This window comes from Crocodylus siamensis, chromosome 9 (genome assembly GCF_052110815.1).
Source record: "Crocodylus siamensis isolate JL-2025a chromosome 9, ASM5211081v1, whole genome shotgun sequence".
Taxonomy (NCBI): Eukaryota; Metazoa; Chordata; order Crocodylia; family Crocodylidae; genus Crocodylus; species Crocodylus siamensis.
In genome coordinates, this window is record NC_143403.1 from 54,699,533 (window position 1) to 54,716,144 (window position 16,612).

The 16,612-nt window shown below is 47.8% G+C and overlaps 1 long non-coding RNA gene across 1 annotated transcript; it reads left to right on the plus strand.

Moving 5' to 3' along the window:
• Nucleotides 1-5,860: 5,860 nt before the first annotated feature.
• Nucleotides 5,861-16,154, plus strand: LOC149857586 (uncharacterized). The gene is made up of 3 exons (XR_016444349.1): nt 5,861-6,102; nt 11,232-11,349; nt 15,980-16,154. It is a non-coding gene; the product is annotated as an uncharacterized LOC149857586 (long non-coding RNA).
• The last annotated feature ends 458 nt before the right edge of the window (nt 16,155-16,612 follow it).

A 16,612-nucleotide genomic window follows, 5' to 3' on the forward strand; every position in this document is an offset into this window, starting at 1 on the left:
GGCCTTGTCAGTAGCACACAAGTGATGCAGTGAGGAGAGCATTTAGTATTCTATTTTGACTGAAGATATAAGTTTTCATCAGTATGAAATAATGTAGTAAAATAGCAAAGCCAAAATTGACCAGAAAAGACTAAACTCTGTTTTGACAAACTAGTTTAAGTTCAGGGGAAGTGCTGACTTGAGCCAAATTACTCTGGTCTGGGGTAAGTGAGAGAATTCCTACCTTAGTTGCTTGTTCTTCCAAATTAGCCAAAAGTCACACACAATGGCAAGACTGAAAGACAGAAATATGTATTTTAAAAACGTTGGGTCAGATCTTTTTCATTCTCAATGGTGTAAACCTTAAATAATTCCATTGGCTTAAATGGCATTGCAGTTCATTTCTCCAGTCTAACTTATACCAGCCAATGAAAATTAATATGTTCAGAAGTTTTACTGGCTGGCTGATCACAGTAGTTTTGCTAGCAGGCAGGGATGATCAGGCAGCAGTACTGGTGAACATGTTCAGGGAAATTAAATAATAAGATAGCTGCAGGAAGTCCCTGCAGAGGCAAGAGTACAGTCTCATTTGAACTGGTAAGCCAAAGTAAAGTCCATTAGGACTTGTAGTTGTATAATAGAAATCAGAATCTGATCCTGTATTACAATTTTCTACAACATATGAAAATCCAGTATAGTGAATAATCTGAACTTCTGCTCTTGGCAGTGTAAGGACTTGTGGGTCAGATCTTCAAAAGTATTTAGACACCTGGGGTGCATCCAGACGAGCAAGCACATGCCTGTTGTGGCATCTCAAAATAGTTTGAGATGCCACAAGAGGCATGCTGGGAATGAAAAAATTATCCCCACACTGCATATTTGCAGCATGGACTCTAATTTTGATACTGGGAAATCCTGGTATCAAAGAAAACCCGCTGAAGAAAAGCAGCGCAGGGTATGCTCCTGGAGCCTGCCCTTAGCCAACCAGATGCTGAGTCCTCCAGAGGGACGTGTCCCCTGCCTGCCCCCTCACACAGCACACAGCCTCCCACCCCCACAGCAGCAGCCGTTCTGGTGCTCCTAGCTCACTACTGGCAGAGCAACCCCGTGGCGCACCAAGGCCCCAGCTGCCTAAGACCAGGCACCACATGTGCCACGTGGCACCGTGCCGGTCTGGCCCACTAGCGCGCACTCTCAGGCAAAACCAGGCTGCTTTTGCTGTCACCCGGGGCTCCAGCACTGCATGCAGGGGCCATGTACCTTTGGACCAGGCCAGATCCTTCCTGCATGAACCCAGGCCAGCCCTGGGGCATGCAGAGCACTTGGAGGCAGTCCAAGAGTACACAGGCCCTACGTGCTGTGCCAGGACTCTGGGTGACAGCCTGAGTGATCCAATTTTGCCTGAGGGCATGTGCTAGCAGGCCGGGCTGGTGCAGTGCCACATGGCACAAGTCATGCCAGGTCCCAGGCAGCTGGGGCTGCACCACACCACACCGCACCGCAGGAGGGCTCTACCAGTAGTGAGCTATGTACACTGGGATGGCTGCTGCTGTTGCTGCAGTGGGGGCTGTACACTGTGTGGGGAAGTGGGCAGGGGGGCAGGGGACTGACCCACCCCTTCCAAACAGTCCCCTTTCACTCACACAGTCCCCCCCACACTCACACACACAATCCCCCCACCCCCACAGTACCTCCCACACCCACACAGTTCGCCCACACCCACAAACCATCCCCACAACTCCCCACCCAAATACCCAGCCACAAACCCCATATCCACAAACCCCACACCCCCAAAGCCCTACACAAACTCCATACCCCCCAACAAACCCTACAACCACCCCTATACCCACCCATAAATCCCACCTCCCACACACGCCTTCCCTCCAAACCCAACATCCCCCCCATACATCTCACACCCTGCATGCCCAGCCACCAAATGGGCTGGGACAGGACCTGTTGGTGGGAGCTGCACTGCAACCCTGCCCTGTGCCCACACCAGTGCTGGGATATATGGCCCCAGCCTGTGGGGGGCTCCTAGTCCCAGAAACCACTTGGGTGTGTGATCGGCTGGTGGGAGTGGGGGAGGTGGCAGCAGGGGTGTGTGAGAGAGAGACAGATGAGGGTCAAAGGTAGGGGAATGCTTTGGGTAGGAGAGGCCACCAGAGCCAGTCTTAGAGACCCCCTGCCCCCTAAAGCCACCTGTGCAGGGGGAGACCAGCCTGGATGGGAAAGAGCTTGTCCAGCCCAGTTCCTGAGCCTTTGTTGCGGGTTTCCCAGGAACAGCATGGGGCTTGCTGAGGCCTGGGCACAGGTATAGGGCAAAAGAGTAAGGGCTGGCACTGCTCAGAGCCACAAAGCAGTGGGTGGAACAGCTGCAGCTGGACTCATGTCCTGGTGCTGGGCCAGAGCTGCAGCTGGGAGAGATTTAGAAGGGGCAGACAGGGGCTGAGGGTTGGGAGTAAGGGGCAAGGGCAGGGGCAGGGCACTGGCATATCAGTGCTGCTCAGTGCCCCACATCCAGGGGAGCGAAGGGGGCAGGGGCAGCTCTGATTTGTCTATGATAAAACAAAAGCAAATGCCAAAGTGTATAGGTATTTAGAATTCATTTTATTATGATGATAGAGGCACTGGTAGGCTTCTAAATGGCTTTAAAATTGTAACTATGTCAATAAAACATTGCCCAACTGATCTCTCTATATATAGTAGCATTTCATTTTAATAGTGGAAGAACACAGATTTAGGGTATTTTAATGAGATAATTTGCATTTCTTATCAGAGAATTTGCAGTTTTTAAACAGGGAGCACCAGGATCTCTGCTGGCGATGCAAGTGGTGAGACCCAAACAAAGAAGCCTACCCAGGGCCAGTACCAGGGACCCAGCTGGAGGGCAGACTAGGTGACTGACCTGGCCATTTGGGGCCAAGAGCACATGCTTTGATCATTCAAAGTGGGCCACCGCAATGAGCATATCTTCTGGGCCATAACTGTCCAGATGGCAGAGCAGAAGCACCAGAAGATATGACAGCAGCACCACCTGAAATCCAACTGTGCAGCCATGGCCCACTGACAGCTGGCCCAGAGGTGCAGGAGGCTCTGCAGCAGTGCCAATACCACAGCCAAGGCAGCCATGCAGTCCTCGTCCAGGTCTGGCAGGCACGCAGTTATAGGGCTGCAGGTCCAAGACGGCAGACGCTGTTGCAGATCGCAGGTCACAGCCAGGCAGCAGCCCTCACTGCCAGACTGCTGCAAGCCGCTCTAGGTTAGGGCTGCTTCAACAGTCCAGCTGGCACAAGAGGCTAGTGTGCCCAGATACCAACTGGCTGGGCCTCAGAAGCTCCTGAGGGCAAGTAGCCCTGAGCTGCTCACCAGGGCAGCTTTTTATACTGCTGGGGCCAGCTCAGGTGCTGGCACCAGCGTCTAGGTCCCCCTGGCTGAAGATCCAGGAGGAGCTGGGCAGGGTCAGTTTGCCCCAAGCAGCACAATTTGCCCCCACCAAAGTGAATGTTTAGGCATGTGTGCTGAGGCACAAATCTCTGGCACAAATCTGTTCTGCTGCTATTTGAGCTGGCACATGCCTGCATGTGTGGACATGTCCCTTAAACTGTAGCGATGTGTCTAAGGGGATTTTCAAAGTGCTTAATCCAAACTGAAATCAAAGGGAGTTAGATACATAACTTACTTAGGTGCTTTTGAAAGTCCTACTATGTACCTATCTGCATCTGTAGGCATTTTAGTGCCTTTGAAATCTGGCATTAATTTAACTGAAAATTGCATCTTCCTTTCTTCATTGGTTTTGAAGATAAGTGTTGCTGATTTAAAGCATTATTGAGTTGTATAAAAATAGACTTTTACTTTAGACCACTTAAGTCTTATGAAAGAGAAACTTAGTAGTTCTTCTAATGTTCTTTAGTGATTTTATGTCATGGCTAATCTTGGTTTTGTTTTACTAATGTACTCATATCAGTGCTTTTCGTTTATCCACGTATGTTCAATAAGACTGTCTGTAATAGAATTTTCAACTGTATTTGACAGCCAGTGTCAAACTGGTTGAGTGTGAGAGAGTTGACTATTGTTTGAGCCTGTCCATACCAAGAAGACAACTGTCTCCAGCAACTGATATGACATTTGGGTGGACAAAAGAACTTAGGGTGCAGACAGACGTGACAATTTGCGCTCGATTTGGCCACAGAAAGCAGTTTATAGTTGTAGCCAAACACAAGTGCACAGCTGTAGACAGCTTCAAAAATGGCCAATCAGATGAAAATCTGACCCCTCGTTGCATGAGGGGTCAGATGAAGACATTTCAAAACATAGCATCTTCTCTAACGTCTGTCTGTGCTTCCTGCCAGCCTATCACTGTTTTTGGAGTGGGAGGGGGGAAAGGGAGTGGAGGGAATTGGATCTGGGGATTTTTCAGCCCCTGCTGGAGGGTGGGATTGGTGTATTGGAGCTTCCCCACCTTGGGGGCTCCAATACACCCACCCCACCCTCCAGAGCAGGCTGAGGAACCCCTAGAACAAGCTCCCTCTCCTCCTTTTCCCCCTCCCAGTCTGAAACAGGGACAGGCTGGGAGAGAAGAGAGGCCATTGCTAGGGGAAACCGGCGGCACTAGATTCCCGTCTCCCCGGAACCAACAGGGAACTTCTGTTTGTTCCAGGAGATCACTGTAACTCAGAGCGCTTCCTGCAAAGCATTCTCAGTTACAGCAGGGAGCTACACTTCTGTCTGCACCCTTAATACCACCTGTCCTGCCCACACCTTTTATGGGCGATATGGACCAACCCACCTCAGCATCTTTTACAAGGACTCAAGATAGTCCAGTGAGGTCCTTTCTTATAAGGTACTGGAGCCCCTATTGCCTACAGAGAGCTATCTCACTGGCCAGTGAGTGTGTCCTCCATCCCTCAGGCCCTTAATTCATCAACCATAGGAAGCCAGGCGAATCTTTACCCTAAGTAGTCTACAGGTCTTTTTTCGTAGCTGTTTTCAGTACAGTTGGGCAAGCCGGTTTTTGGGGGGGTCTTAATGCATATTTGTGTTTAAGAATAAAGAATTACTCCAAATGCAAGAGGAGCTGCCAAAGGAAACCATTTTCAGTACATGAGAAGCTGTTTTGGCCCTACAAGAACAGTGCTACATATTCTTGAGCACCATCTACTGGCAATTGCTGTGTTGACTTGATGTAGGCATAGTTACAATGTACTCTGGAGCAGAAAGAAAAGATATATATGTAAAGATACCTAAAACAATATGAGCTACAGGAACGTCAGTGAATTCAGGGCAGATAGTGCTAGTGGATTGCTCTGTCTTGACTCTGGAGAGAATTTAGACCAATGGTTCTTCCCACAAGAGAAAGTCAGTTTAATGGGAAAACATCCAGCCGCAATGGAAATATGGATGGAACTGAGTTAAAGCTGAGTTCAATGCAAAGAGTATGGTTCTTTAGTAAGCTGCACTTAGCAGGATGCATTATTCAGCTTTCACAACTAGTTAGATTTATTTATCCAAACACCAGTAGTATCTTTCATTGAGCTACAGCATATTCCAACTTAATAGAGAAAGCAAGATTGGCTGGTGGATAAAACATTGGACCAGGATTCAGAAGACTGCCGCTGACCTGCTGGGTAACTATGTACAAGTCACTTAATTTCTGTCTCAGTTTCCCTATCTTGTAAAATGAAGCTAATGACACTGACCTCTTCTGGGAAGCACCACAAGAGCTGCTGATGAAAAGTGCTATACACAGATACTAGGTATCATCAACATCTTCATCATCATTGTGCCAATGCTTTTAACTGAAACTCTCCTCTGATTTCAAATGAGAATTTTGCTTGAAAGTGGGTGTCATAATATGTCATTTTTTTACTTCTTTCTTTCTCCCAACAGCATCTCAGTGATTTGCAGTGAGAATGGGCTATATCAGACCTCAACATTCCTAGCATTACAGCATGAAGTCCTGTCATAATTACTGAGATCTTCCTAATATAATGGCCAGTGAAACAAATAGGTTTGCTTTTGCGAGGACTAAATAGGAAAGGCAGATTTGGGGCAGTAATTAAAGAATGAAGAAAAAGAAAATGCACAACACCCTTCCTACCCCCACATAAAGGGCCTCCCTCTGAGGTAAGCACCTTTTGGATTTGGTTCGTTATTAATATACACACTGCATGCAGCATGAGTGGAAGAGAAAAGTGAACTGCCAAGTTTGTATTACAAGTGCTGGTGGATCCAAACAAATAGCAGCTATAGAAAATTCAAGGAGCACAAAATGCCAGGGCAGGAACTCCCATCTCCTTATGGGCTGCACCCTACACAGAACAACAGAATCTTTTTCCTTGTAAAAAAATCCTCCAGGCTTCAGATTTTTCTCTAACCCTTCTTGGATCTTTCAGCCACTTGCTGATTCTCAAAGTCGAACCCCCTCTTCCTTCCTGCATGTATTATAGGCAGAGACAGATGGAAACTTTAAATTGCTGGCCTCAGCTCCTGGATCAGATTAGGACTTTTCATTTCTTGCAGGACAGCTGCATTCTGCAAAACAGCAACGTGCATGTATCCTGATATGTAACCCTAGAGCCAGGCTTCTAAATATAAGAGAGTTCTGCTCTGCTGTACAAAGTGTGTTGGCTGAGTGTTTAAGCACCATGCTTTATATATTTCATTAGGCAGAACTGCAAATTAATGTCAATAGGACAATATGAAAAGGAATCCCTATGAAGCATGCCTGCCAGCATACTTGGGAGCTTTACAATTCATGAACTGAAGATTAGCACTGGAGCACCCAGAATCTTTTGAACAATCGCTATGAGAATGCTGAGTCAAACAGAGGTATCTGTGTTGATCAGGAACTAAGGGCTACAGCAGCAAAAATTCAGTCTTTACCTATGGGGTTATAGATGGCCTACCTATGTCATGACCTGTGTGCAATCAGGATCAGAAAACTAATTTCAGAGCCAAAAAGCCAGGACAGGGTCATAGTCAGGGACTGGTGGCCAAGCCAGAATCTAGATGTGAGGTTGGGGAACCCAAGTCAGGAAGCCACAGATTGTGCCAGGGTCATAGTTTCATAGCTGGTAGGGTTGGAAGGGACCTGAGCAGATCATCAAGTCCGACCCTCTGCCACGGCAGAAAAAAATGCTGGGGTCAAACGACCCCGGCTAGGTGATTATCTAGCCTCCTTTTGAAGACCCCCAGGGTAAGAGCCAGCACCACTTCCCTTGGAAGTTGGTTCCAGATCCCAGCCGCCCTGACAGTGAAGTAGCGCCTCCTGATGTCTAGTCTGAACCTACTCTCAGTCAACTTACAGCCTTTTTTCCTAGTTACTCCTGGTAGCGCTCAGGGGAACAGGGTCTCTCCCATTCCCTGCTGGTCCCCCTTGGTAAGTTTATAGATGGCCACAAGGTCCCCTCTCAGCCTTCTCTTGTGGAGGCTGAACAGGTTCAGGTCCCCTAACCTCCCCCCATAGGGCCTGCCCTGCTGCCCCTGATCATGCGCGTAGCCCTCCTCTGGACCCTTTCGATGCTGACCCTCCTGAAGTGCGGCTCCCAGAACTGGACGCAGTACTCCAGCTGCAGCCTGACTAGCGCTGCATAGAGGGGAGTATCACCTCCTTGGACTTGCTCAAGATGCATCTGTGGATGCATGACAAGGTGCGGCTGGCCTTTCTGACTGCATCCCCACACTGCTGGCCCATGTTCATTTTGGAGTCAATAATGACACCAAGATCCTTTTCTGCCTCTGTGCTGACTAGAAGGGAGTTCCCCAGCCTGTAGGTATGGTGCTGGTTCTTCCTCCCCAGGTGCAGCACCTTGCACTTGTCAGTATTGAGTCCCATCCAGTTCTCATCCACCCACCCCTGCAACCTGTCTAGGTCTGATTGCAGCCTGTCCCTCTCCTCCAGTGTGCCAACTTCTCCCCACATCTTAGTGTCTGTCATCTGCAAATTTGAACAATGTGCTTTTCACCCCCTCATCCAAGTTGCTGATGAAGATGTTGAACAGTGCAGACCCAAGGACCGAGCCCTGGGGGACCCCACTGCCCACATCCCTCCAGGTCGAAAATGACCCATCCACCACCACTCTGTGGGTGTGGCCCTCTGGCCAATTAGCGACCCATCTGACTGTTTAGGCATCGATGCCACAGTCGCCTAATTTCTTAATGAGAATGAGGTGAGAGACAGTGTTGAAGGCCTTCCTAAAGTCCAGAAAGATTATGTCCACCGCGACACCTGTGTCCAGGATTTTGTGACTTGGTTGTAGAAGGCCACCAGGTTGGTCTGACAGGACCTGCCTCTAATGAACCCATGTTGGTTGCCCCTAAGCATGATCCCCCCTGCTGGTCCCTCGCAGATGTGCTCCTGGATAATTTTCTTAAACAGCTTCCACAGGACCTAGGTAAGACTAACGGGCCTGTAGTTTCCTGGGTCCTCCTTCCTCCCTTTTTTGAAAATGGGGACCACATTGTTCCTTTTCCAGTCCCCTGGCACCTCGCCAGAGCACCACAAATGCTTGTAAAGTTGTGCCAGGGGTCCCGCAATGACCTCTGCTAATTCCCTCAGCACTCTGGGGTGGAGATGGTCAGGACCTACTGATTTGAACATGTCTAGTCCCACCAGAAGTTCCCTGACTAGGTCCTCACTGACCCTGGGCCTGGCTGCGCCTCCCCTGGGCCCGTCAGGGATCCCAGTGGTGAGGGATGCCCCGGTCCCTGCTCAGAAAAATGGAGACAAAGAAATTGTTAAATAGGTTAGCTTTGTTGTCTGGTGTGACCACTAGATTTCCTAGCGTGTCCTGCAGAGGCCCCACCTTACCCGATACCTTCTTTTTACCCGCTATGTCCACTTTCCTGATTCATTGTCAGGGACATGGCACAAGTTAGAAGCTAGACATTGATATCAGAAATGGAGGAGCTGGAGTCAAGGCAAGATGCTAGGATCAGGACAGTCTACCAGCTTTCTGGAAGATTTGTACAGTCTGCTCAACACTGCCCACTCTGTTAGTTTTAAGGCTGTGTTTGGGGCCTGGATGGCTTCCTGTCAGCATAACAGCCAATAATTGGCTGCCAGAACAGTGACTCATCCCCAGCCAGAGTTCTTGCTCATCAAAGTGTGCACCCCTTGAGCCTACCTGTAGCTATGGGCACACATTTGTGTCCCCACAATTCTAGGGTCACCTGTACATGTGTGCTCACATTGTGTCTGTAAGTGTCTGTCCACAACTTTGATGACTGTTGTATTAGAGGACAAGTGGACAGCTCCCAGGTCTAACTCCTGGCATTTCACAGAAAGCGTCATGAATTCGGCCAATCCTCCCAACCCAACAGACATTAGCTGTTGGTCAGGAGGATGGGAGATCGAGCCCCAAGTTGGAGCTGATCTAGGGAGACAGGCCCTGTATCAGCAGCCTCTTCCCCTAGCTCCACCCACCTTCTAGCAGCTCCAGTGCTGACTCAGGATGGGAGGTGGAGGGAGGTCCATTCTGCGGTTTCCCCAGCCATGCTGGAGTTGGAGGGGCAGGGGTGGATTGGAGGCCCCTTGGCCCTCCAGTCCTTCTCCCCCTCCTTCCAGCACTGGCTGGGCCACCCGCAGAACAAGCTCCCTCCACTCCCTTCCCTCCTCCCATTTTGAAAACAGTGTTAGGCTGCATCCGCTGAGCCCTGCTCCCATCAAGCACAGACAGAAATTACTGAGGCACTGTGCTTTGGAGCCAGAAAAAAGTTTATTAAGGAGGCCATCCTTGAGGGACTGGCCCAGGCTAACATTCTAAGGGACAGCCAACATGGGTTTGTTGCGGGTAGGTCTTGTTTGACCAATCTCATTTCCTTCTATGACCAGGTGACCTATCACCTGGACAAGGGAGAAGAGATTGATGTCATATATCTTGACTTCAAAAAAGCTTTTGATCTGGTATCCCATGATCACCTCTTGGCCAAACTGCCCAGTTGTGGCCTTGGCTCCACCACGATCCGCTGGCTGGGAAACTGGCTTCGTGGTTGGACCCAGAGGGTTGTGATTGATGGCAGTCACTCATCATGGTGCCCTGTGACCAGTGGGGTCCCTCAAGGCTCTGTCCTGGGACCCATACTGTTCAACATCTTCATTAACGATGTGGACATTGGAGTCAGGAGTGGACTGGCCAAGTTCGCCGATGACACCAAACTTTGGGGCAAAGCATCCACGCCAGAAGATAGGCGGGTGATCCAGGCTGACCTGGACAAGCTCAGCAAATGGGCAGACGAGAACCTCATGGTGTTTAACACCGAAAAATGCAAGGTTCTCCACCTTGGGAGGAAAAACCTGCAGCACCCATATAGGCTCGGCAGTGCTACGTTGGTTAGTACTACAGAAGAAAAAGACTTGGGGGTCATCATTGACCACAAGATGAACATGAGCCTCCAATGCAATGCTGCGGCTAGTAAAGCGACCAAAATGCTGGCGTGCATCCATAGATGCTTCTCGAGCAAATCCCGGGACGTCATTCTCCCCTTGTACTCGGCCTTGGTGAGGCCGCAGCTGGAGTACTGCATCCAGTTTTGGGCTCCACAATTCAAAAAGATGTGGAGAAGCTTGAGAGAGTGCAGAGGAGAGCCACGCGCATGATCAGAGGTCAGGAAAACAGATCTTACGATGACAGGCTGAGAGCCATGGGACTCTTTAGCCTGGAAAAGCGCAGGCTCAGGGGTGATCTGATGGCCACCTATAAGTTTATCAGGGGTGACCACCAGGATCTGGGGGATCGTCTGTTCACCAGAGCGCCCCAAGGGATGACGAGGTCGAATGGTCACAAACTCCTACAAGACCGTTTCAGGCTGGACATAAGGAAGAATTTCTTTACTGTCCGAGCCCCCAAGGTCTGGAACGGTCTGCCAGCGGAGGTGGTTCAAGCACCTACATTGAACATCTTCAAGAGTAAATTGGATGCTTATCTTGCTGGGATCCTATGACCCCAGCTGACTTCCTGCCCTTTGGGCAGGGGGCTGGACTCGATGATCTCCTGAGGTCCCTTCCAGCCCTAATGTCTATGAAATCTATGAAATCAGATCAGGTGAAAACTGTCACTTCTGTCTGTGCCTGTGTTCTAGATGTTGTCTGCATTTTTTTCTTTTTTGGATGAGAGAGGAATGGTGTCTGCCTTTGTCTGGAAAACAGCCTGTAGTTGTATGTTAATACTCTGCATGCTTTCAGGGGTGGATGGAGTTTTCTGTTGGTAATTTCCATTTGCACATACATGTATCTCTTCAAATATCATTGGTAGCTGTGTGCTTCTCCACCTGTGTCTCTGCTGTTGGGGATCCTGATTATCTTTTCTGTTATGAATGAAGTTGCTCCCAATTTCCTCATCAGTAAGAAGAGATGCAGGCCTGTTGTGTCAGGTATTCTTTATTTTGTGTGTGTATGTGTGTATGTGTGTGTATATATTTATATATAATTTACTGTTTCCACTAAAGAAATGAATGCTCTCAGGGCAAAAGATGGCCCATGGGGCCAGGTGACTGAATATGAAGACTTTGCTTACTATACCATGCAACACTAGTTTTTCTTCAGTAACTGATGGCTGTTTGGTGGTGGCCTAAGTGGGATGTATTGGCTTCTAGTGGACAGAGGCTGTATCATCAAACTGAGGCTTCAGTTGATGCCCTTGTTGCTGTGGGGAGCACACATAGACCTCAGGGAGAAAATGGTCTTGGAGACTGTACCACTCTCAAGTGGAGAATTCCTCTAGTCAAGGAGCCAAGGGAAGGTCCATGCAAACTTGCTGCATACCTGGCTCTCATTTTTCTGTGGCTAATCAGAGCCCCCAGAGCAGACCTGTTATTCCAGACCTTCCCACAAGAATTGCATTAGCTTTGACAAACTGCTTCCCAATTTGTTTTCTCTTACAAGACCCCAGTCCAACCCTCAGATGATCTATTTAGTTAGCAGGCTCATTAGGAAAAGCTGAGCTGTCCCCAGATGTGCTGTTTTCAGGGGTAAATGGTATTTTCTATTGGTAATTTCCATTTGTGCATGCAGTTTCCTGTTTTACAAGCACAACAGCCTGTTCTGCATGCAGTGCATCACCATCTATTCCTAAAATGTGAGCAAGCCCCTAGTGAGACTGCCAAACTTCCTGCAGGCTACTATGGGACAGCTGGACACAATGGGCTACAGTCAAAGTCAGTGGCATTATACCTGAAGAGAACTGATGCAAGCTATAAGATAATGTGGCCTCTACTATAATACTTCAAAGAACGCCATGTAATAGTAATTAAGTACTGGCTCTTTTTTAATTGCCCTCTAGTGTAAGCATGAGCTATGGCAGATACTAAGACTTGTGGCTACCATGCACAATACCAGTGGGCCATGTTCATCCACAATGTGTCTCTGTTGCCAAAGGGAACAGAGTTTGATTTGTTCCAGGTGATAATTTATAGTGAGAATAGAAACAATGTTCTGTCTTTCCTGAGCACTTTCTGCCCATCCATCTTAGTGTACCTTTATCACAACCCCCCGCATGATGGGAGACCAGTGTTTATTTGTTTTAATTCAGAGATGAGTTAGCTGAAGCAAGGAGGAGTTCAGTGATTTCTCCGAGGGAGTATGGGGTGTCAGTGCCAGAATTAGGAACAGAGCCCAGAATGGCTGACTCCCTGGTCACTGCTTCAGTCCCAGGACCAAACTACACAACTATAAAACTGAACATACGCTATCAGAGTAACATAAACACAAAATAGGTAAATGTAAAAATAAATCTGGCTAACATAAAATTCTATAGTCTCATCTCTAAAACCTGACAACAGGGGTTGTTCATAGGCATGGAGCTTTTAAATCCCTTAAAAGCTGTTGTGTGAAATGGGCAAGAAGTCTCACTGAGACCCAACCTTAACATGGGCAACAAAATGGTATCACCATAATGGTGCTCTAACCATGTGATATGAAGCCTAACAAAGATCGTGTGGATTTTTTGCTACAGATTCTAGGAAGGGATAGTTTTATTTTGTTTTAAGATGACAGAGAACAAGGGGTTTGGGTTGGATTATGAAGGAGAAGGCCCTATGAAGGGGCAATCAAAGTAGTTATAGAAAGTGAAAAATTACAGACTGTGACCAATGATAAGGAAATGCAAAGAAGAGGTAAGAAGGAGCAGACTGATAGCCCAGATAACCTATAGGATCCTCCTAGTGGTTTTATGATGTGAGTGTTGATGTGAGGAGCCCTGATGAAGGCTGCTGACATGGGCTTATTCTCTTATTCTACCCCAATAGCATGGGCTCCTCTTTATGCCACCCCAACAGCTATGGGTCTCAATGGAGAGTGGGAGGGATGGATTTCAAAAGCAACATGGCCTTGTTACTTTTTCACTGCTTACTGAGGAGGGAGCAGATATTGCAGCTTAGGGAGACTCAGCCCAGTCTGGAAACGTCATACCCAGATCCAAACTTCCCCCACTCATTGAACCTGGGTTTTGGCTCAGCCTGCCCCTCCATTGAACTAAGTCAGGGTTGGCCATAGTAAGCTTCCACCCTGCCGATGTACTCAGTCCTGACCTCCAGGGCCCGGCAGCTCAAGTATCCAAGTAGAAAACTCTATTAAATGTAAAAACAAATACAAGCCTACTTGATACCAAATGCTAATGCCACTACATTTGGTGATTTGGGTTTCAAGTGACTTGTGTTTGTGAGGTGCATAGGCAGAGTCTCTCAAAGTGACCTTCTCTTTGCTAGGGTGACACTTTTTTCCACAAGAGCCACTTCAGAAGTCTCTAATTATAACTGGAGTGCAGCGCACACCGACATGCTGGACAGGCAACCTGAAAGGAACAAGGGGATGGATAGGCCGGCTTGTTGTTGCTCTTCTTTTCTGTTTCATGTTCTCACATTCGTTACAGAAAACATAATATGAAAATGCTTGGTATATGATGGAAAATTCTCCAGTGACAAAGAAGGCCATGATGCTGGAGTGCTCAGTGCAGCTGAGGAGTTTCGTGTGGGAAGGGTCTTTCAACACTATACTCTCCTATTTTGGAGCAACTCTGCACCAGGCAATATTGCTGGCAGCTTGAGACTGGCAAGGTACAGAGGCTCACCAGAATGCAGGAGACAGGGCTGTGCCCAACTATTTGCCTTGCCCCTGTGCTTCATACCAACAGCCAGGGAAAAGGGAAAAAAGAACTGCTTTCACCTTCAGCGGCCATGTACACCAGACTTAAAGCAGCTCCAAGAGAGCAAAGTGGCACAAATTTGCCTTCATGCCCTGGAGAATCTGACTGTGAAACTTTATTTGCCCTAGAAGTATGGTAGCCACTGGAGTATGTGTGAGGGATACCTTTGCAGTCACTAGGTGCATCTACACATGCAATTCAAAGCAAAAAACTCCAGAGTGGTTCGAGCCAGCCAGAGTAAACGATTCTTGGGTACAGCACAAGTGCCTGGGACAACAAATGCACCTGGGACAGCAACAATTTGAGCCAGGGGAAGCAGTTTATGCTAGAGCCACTGCCCTGCTTGGGCTGGACTGGCAGGGGTCAGCCCTGGGCTCTGAGTAGCAGCAGAGGGTCTGGCTGGGGTATGAGGGTGCTAAAAGTGCATAGCTATGTGGCAAGGTGGCAGACAAGAGTCTGGCCCTCCTGGCTGGACTAACTGGGCATAATTTACACCCACAGTCAGCCCTCAGCAGTACTATTTTATGGCAGTGTTTAGTTTACCATGCTTAGTAGCATCACATGGATAGATGGTGATGCTTTACTCTTCAGCTAATTAGTCTGCTTCACAATTAAATGCATGTGTAGACACAGCCACTCAGAACAGGATTAAGCTCTAAAATCACTGAAAATGCCCTGCTTTCCTTTGACTCAGCCCAGGAGTGTGGCCATTTGGAAGGCAAGAGACACCTCTCACAATTAGCATTTCTGACCTTCTGGCAAATTAAATTAAAAAGGAACATCATTTGGGACCTTAGGACTGGAGAAACCTGATGGGTAGGAATCTGGATCAGCTCCTTTTCTACTTTAAACCTGGTCTAGCAACGAGAAAAAGAGCATTAAGGCAAGTCTGCAATGCAGTGAAAGGAGCAACCGAGAATGGAGGGACCCTTCCCATCTTCCTTTTTTCCAGTGCTCCAGTAACCCGAGGGGGTGCAAATGCTTTTCCAGTGCTCCAATAACCTAGTGGGTGGAAATGCTCTGCCAGACCCTTCCAGCATGGCTTCAGATAATCTCTTTCTTCCCACATCACTAGGCTTTTTAACAGCTGTGAGAGACTTGGGCTCTAAGTAGGGAGTGAAGAGGAGAAAATGATACTCCACCAGATGGCTGAATCCTGGGTGCTGACATGCTAGAGAGGAGGTGGGATGATGATTTATAAACCACAGACAGCAGCATTAAACTTCATTTTTTTCCAGGTGTAACATCATCCACACCTCATAATTCACAAGCAGCACATTGCTTCTAGGAGTTATGGAAACCACCTCCACCACCCCACAAGGACAGAAAGGCTAATCCCTGTTTGGTGGGTTGCTCTCCCACTATTTCCCTTGTTGGGGACAGGCAGCACTGCATGCATATAAAGACTGGGGAGGAGTTTGTGTGTGATGATTTCTGTGTGGTATTTATGTCCATCCCTCTTGGATTCATTATGGATGGTTAGGAGTGCCTGGAGCAATGCCCACTGCCTATTCTCTAACTATAGCACCTACCAGTAACAAACACCCTGATAAAGCTCTGTTAGAGAGGATGAGAAGAGGTGAGCCTTACAGTAAGAATGCTCCAGCTTAAACCAGTGTGGCCGGCTGACTAGATGTTGAACAATTAAGCACAACAGTCCCACTAGGCAAATGGCAAGTGAGTCAAGTCAGGCAGGTATCTCCACTCTACGTTGCAGTTGCTTCTGTGGATGTACCCAAGATAGCACCTTGCTCAGGAAGCAAAAAAATAGACTAAACAGTGTGTGGAGACAAGAAATTAAAAGGTTTCAAAGCTGTTAGAAAAGAATAGCTGGATTTTATGAGAATTTAACTGTTTTGCAGGATCTGGAAAAATAGTTCCCACGCATGCTCCACTCACAACACTCTCCAGCAAGTTATCAAGTCATGAGTCAGAGCCTCTTGTTCAGTCAACAAAATACAAAATTAGAAGCATGCCTCATCAGAACATACTGTCACTGGCCACTCAAGCCCTGAGAGAGCACCGCTGATGCTTCTGCTGCCCTTTTCAATGTAATGCTTTATTTGACAGTTATTTGGTCTGTTTTTATTGTATGCAACTGTGTTGCCCCCATCACATGGCTTAGACCAGAGGTTCGCAAACTGTTGTCCGTGAGCTCCATTCAGGTGGTCCGCAGAAAGGTGACCTAAGGCTAAAGCTGACAAAGATTACACCCTACTTCCCAGAACTTTGCTCAAAACAACAAGCACATCCATCACATTAGAAAGGTAAGACTACTGATATAAAAACGTGAGTTGTGTGCTTTGATTTGTAGAGCAAAAAAAAGTTTAAATGGTCTGCTGAGACCCTCAGCAATGTTCAAGTGGTCTGCGAAAAAAAGAAGTTTGAGAACCACTGGCTTAGACTGATTAAAAACACAATTCCCATGTAAAAGCAGCAAAAGCCCCATGATCCCTTTCTTCCCCAATGCTATAGAAAGGACAAATGCAAGGCAA